Here is a 5,525-nt window from a genome sequence, read left to right on the forward strand (position 1 = left end):
TCATAATCCGATTATACAGCTGGATGTTTGCCGAAACAATTGAGGTTAAGTACCTTCATCAGGCGTACCTCACGGCTCCCCCTGAGGGTCAAACCCACGACCGTGGAGTTGAGGCAGCCTGGGGGCAGCCTGTAGCCTAGTGGTGAAGGTACATGACTGGGACCCAGAAGGTTGGTGGTTCAATATTGTGTAGCCACAATAAGATCCGCACAGCCGTTGGGCCCTTGAGGAAGGCCCTTAACCCCACATTGCTCCCGCTTAGTCTAATCAACTGTAAGTCGCTTTGGATAAAAGAGTCTGCTAAATAACATGTAATGCACATATCATCCTGTCCATGCCAAGGATGACAACTACAATGATGACTACAATTATAAATATGTCGCTTTAAGAATTGTTTAAACTCAAGTGGACACCACAATTATAACGGCAGCGATATCATTGGGATCACTTTCAGGCGAAAACATTTTTTCCAGCTTAATGAATAGTAAAACACTGACAGCCAATCAAAAAATCCCGTCCAAAATTCACAGGGCGTCACGTTAAAAGCGGCAGACGACGTAGCCCGGGAGAGTCGTCGTTGATCCGCGCGGACGCTCACGTGGCTATTTTTACAGCTAGGGCTGCAGCTCCAGCGCTCGCTGTGGCGGGGCCTCTGTGGGCTGCGCTGCTGTCGCGCTGCGCCCGCGCGGAGTGAGGTCACAGCGGGGGGCCTCCTTCCCGCTGGCCGGGCTCTGTGTGATTGTCAGCTGGCTCGGCGTGTGGAGTCTGATCCGCTAACACCGCCGGCTTTACTTCCACACGGACCGGACCGCCGCCAATCATCGCACACGTGCACATGCATGTGCGCCTGGGCCACCGCGGGCCCGCGTGCGTGTCCATGTGTACACACGCTGTACATATACACACACACATCACACACACACACACTATACATATACACACACACATCACACACACACGCTGTACATATACACACACACATTACACACACACACACTGTACATATACACACGCACTGTACATATACACACACACATCACACACGCTGTACATATACACACACACACATCACACACACTGTACATATACACACACACACATCACACACACTGTACATATACACACACACATCACACACACACACACTGTACATATACACACACACATCACACACACACGCCCTGTACATATACACACACACTGTACATATACACACACACATCACACACACACGCCCTGTACATATACACACACACATCACACACACTGTACATATCCACACACACATCACACACACACACACTATACATCTACACACACACATCACACACACACACTGTACATATACACACACACATCACACACACACACACTATACATCTACACACACACATCACACACACATACTATACATCTACACACACACTGTACATATACACACACACATCACACACACACACACTATACATCTACACACACACTGTACATATACACACACACATCACACACACACGCACTGTACATATACACACACATCACACACACGCACTATACATCTACACACACACATCACACACACACACACACACTATACATCTACACACACACATCACACACACTGTACATATACACACATTGTATATATACACACATCACACACACACGCACACACTATACATATACACACACATCATACACACACACACACACTATACATATACACACACATCACACACACACTATACATATACACACACTGTATATATACACACATCACACACACGCACATACTATATATATACACACACATCACACACACACACACACACACACTATGCATATACACACACATACTGTACATCTACACACACTATACATACACAAACATACACATACATGCACACACTCAAACACAATGTAGGAGACACCTGTTAGGTTACTTCTGGTCATCGCAGTGCCTGACAACAATGTTCTGTACCTGACCAGACCAACCATCCGCTTCATGACATAATTCAGCCAATGGATACCTCTTCCCTGAACCTCAGACCAGTGACACCATTCTTAAGTCCTGGGTCCTTAGAAGGAGGTAAAACGTGCACATGTTTCTCCAAATAAACTAGGAGAGAAGGGATAATAATCTGAATGGGAACCAGTCTTGTCCTGAGCTCCAGACAGAAACAGAAATAAGGAGTTTGTGAAAGCACAGAATTGGGCTCCAGTTTTCGGAGAATTCCTCCCATAACTCCCTACAGAGGAAGGGGATGAGGGAGCAGGTAATCCTCTTACTGCAGCTTTTGTGGCAGAATGCTTTAAATCCTGTTTTCTAGCCAAAGTAACGTGACTCTAATCTAAACTTCACGTTTACATGCTTCCTACTTTCCCCCACCTTTGATAAAAACAGAAAAAAACAGTTCTCTCTTTTTTTTTTGAGTCATTTTCGGGCCCACCTTCTTCCAGGGAATTCTGTGTCCCCACTGAACGGGCGAGAGCACGCTACGCCACGCTTTGTTTACTTTGTGTCGCAGATTTTATCCGCCCCCGCGGAGATTACAAGACTTAAGCAAAAGTTCTGAGATCAGATTTCAGTGGATTGGCTTTGCCAGTCTGAAAACAAAACCAGGGACAATAAACCACACTGTCTCGCCCCCTCCTCCCCCCGTAACGTAATCACTCGATCGCGTCTCATGGTCGGCTTCACGCGGCGTATCTCTCCCTGTAAACTTGCAAACTGAAACGTGAGACTTACAGGCCCTGGATGGGGGAAAACAACACAAAACAAGCTGTCTTGTCACAAATCGGAGGTGATAAGCCTAGGATAAGGCTGCAGGGAAACAAAATGGCGGGGGCAAGAAAACCAAAACAAACAAGTTCCTGGTTTATGGGCCCAGGGGCACAGGGGGACATTGGGTGAGGGCAAGGTCACATGGTTCCTGAGGAACAGGAAGTGACTCCATTTTGCCGTAAGTTGGTCTCAAACACGGAGCTGATGCCCTTCGCTGAGCTCAGCTTGTATTGAGTGTTGGTGATCGTTGTAACTGAGTGGGTTTGCTAGTGTGAGGAATTGCTTGAGCAAGCCTCAACTCCACGGTCGTAGGTTTGACCCTCAGGGGGAGCCGTGAGGTACTCCTGATGAAGGTACTTAACCTCAATATCCAGCTCTATCTACTCTGGGTAAGACTATCTGCTAAATGCCTGTATGCATATGGCGATGCTTATATGTAAGTGAACAAATAAATGTGTTTTGCAACTGGAACTAGTGCGCATGTTGCTGTTTTTCTTTTATCTGATTATTTTTGGTATCTACCCGTTGCACCTGCGAAGTTGTTGGTTCTTCTTTTGATTGTCAATCTGTTTTTTTTGCCAGACTCATTCTCTCTGTCTCTCTCTCGTAATCCCTCTCAATTTCAATTAAATTCAAATGGAGTTTATTGGCACGACGAATAAACTAGTGTTGCCAAAGCCTGCACAATTTATATGAATTAACAGTAATAAACATTAACACTAATACATTTTTTTAAAAAGTGACAATCACGAATATTGAATTATCTCACTCGTTCTCCCTCTCCCACTCACCCTCTCTTTTTCTCTCCCCCTCTCTCTCTCTCTCTCTCTCTCTCTCTCTGTTTCCGGCACCCAGGGCCCCTAATGTAGCGCCGGGGCCGTGATGCAGTGGGATATTTATACCAGAACAGACGGGCCGGAGCGCGTTTCCTCCGGGGAAAGGGCTGATATCAGGCGGCTCGGAGCCAGGGCTCTCTCTGCGGCGGAGGGCCGTTTAACCTCACACTTTCCGTGTCGTCTGCTTTCGTAGGTTTGCTTATTTATTGATTTTTGTCGGAGGGAGCTTAACCTCGGGTAGGATCAGCTCCTGGAGGGGGGGGGCGGGGTGAAGGGTATTAAAATGGACTTTAAGCGGTGACTGAATGCGGGTCTGTGAGGAGGGAGGCGGAGTAAGGGGGGGGGGGGGGAGGAGGGGATGAAAATAGAAACGGGGCGGACAGAACCGAAACGCGCGGGCCGTCTGCGCGGCCTGCCAGAACCGGGCCCAGCTCGGGTCCTTCCTCCCGCTCTGCCGTCATCATCGGCCCCAGACCGGAGCCTCCCGCCGCGCCGCAGATGGGGCCCCCCCCGGGACGGAAAGGGCCCGCACGTGGCCCCGGCCTCGGTGACGCTCACGCGGAGAGCCCGCTGACGCCGCCCGCTGGCGGGGTCTCTCCCCCGGTCTGGGGTCCCACGCCACCCGGCACATGTCCTCCGCTCGCGCGCCCCAGCCTGCCTCCACGGGGCCCCCAAACCCCCGCACCCCCAACAGCTCAGAGAGCCTGTGCTCCCAGCCTCTCACCAAAGAGCTCCAGCTTTACAACTACATCGCCGTGGAAAGGTGACTGACTTTTATTTGCAGATAAATTATGTCCAAAAGCTTATTTCTGTGAAATTCTGTGAAATTTTATTTCTATAGCGCTTTTCACAGTCACAAAGTCACTCACAGAAGGGAAGACAAAATATCAGCCTTAAGCCCCCACATATGCACTCATATGAGGTAAACAACCCCCTCGTTGGGAGGAAAAGCCTCAAACAGTGGCATGAAAAGACTCCCCGACGGGGTGAAATCTCAGGAGGAACCCGGCTATAGGGGCATGCCCATCCTCCGCTGGCCTACAGGTTGAGATGGCAACATTTGATGTATTAGACTTGTAGGTAAATTAGAAAGTCCATACGGAGGGGTGTAGGGTCTGCAGTTCAGAGGGGAGGGGGTAGAACAGTTAAAAACTGAATCAAATCAATATCTTTTGTGACCACCCTTCGGCGTTAAAACTGCATGACTCCTCTCAGACGGCCGCAGCTGCAGCTGGATGAGACGCTCGACGGGGAGGCTGTTCCAGGCGTGCTGGGGAACACGCGGGAGCAGAACGGAGCGTCTCGCTCTGCCTGTCCTCCGCCGCGCACGGGCGCACGGCACGGTTTCGGCACTCGCCCCGCCCCGCGGCCACGGAGCGCACGTTGCCATGGCGTGCGCCCGGGAAACCAGCTGGGGACGGGGGGGCGGGGGGGGGGGGGGGGGATTCCCGAAAGCCGCAGCCCGGACAATAGGGCCAGGCTCCTCGTGGGTGTTTGTCCTGGCGAGGGAGCAGATTGAATGGCGATGTTAGGCCCGTTCACAAGGGAGAGATAAGACTCCAGGTGTCACCGGCGAAAGCGGCCATTTCAGGATCCTGTTTGTAGGGCAGAGAGCGTGAGAGTGTGCGTGTGTGTGCATGTGCGTGTGCGTGTGTGTGTGTGCGCACACGTATGTGTCTGAATGTGTGTGTGTGTGTGTGAGTGAGAGGGGGAGAGACAGAACGTGTGTGTGCATGTGCGTGTGTGTACGCCTGTGTGTGTGTGAGTGAGAGGGGGAGAGACAGAACGTGTGTGTGCATGTGCGTGTGTGTGCGCGTGTGTGTGTGTGAGACAGTGGGAGACTGTGTGAGAGAGTATGTGTGTGTATGTGTGTGTGTGTGAGACAGTGCGAGACTGTGTGTGTGTGA

Source organism: Conger conger, chromosome 9, assembly GCF_963514075.1.
Source record: "Conger conger chromosome 9, fConCon1.1, whole genome shotgun sequence".
NCBI classification, from domain to species: Eukaryota; Metazoa; Chordata; class Actinopteri; order Anguilliformes; family Congridae; genus Conger; species Conger conger.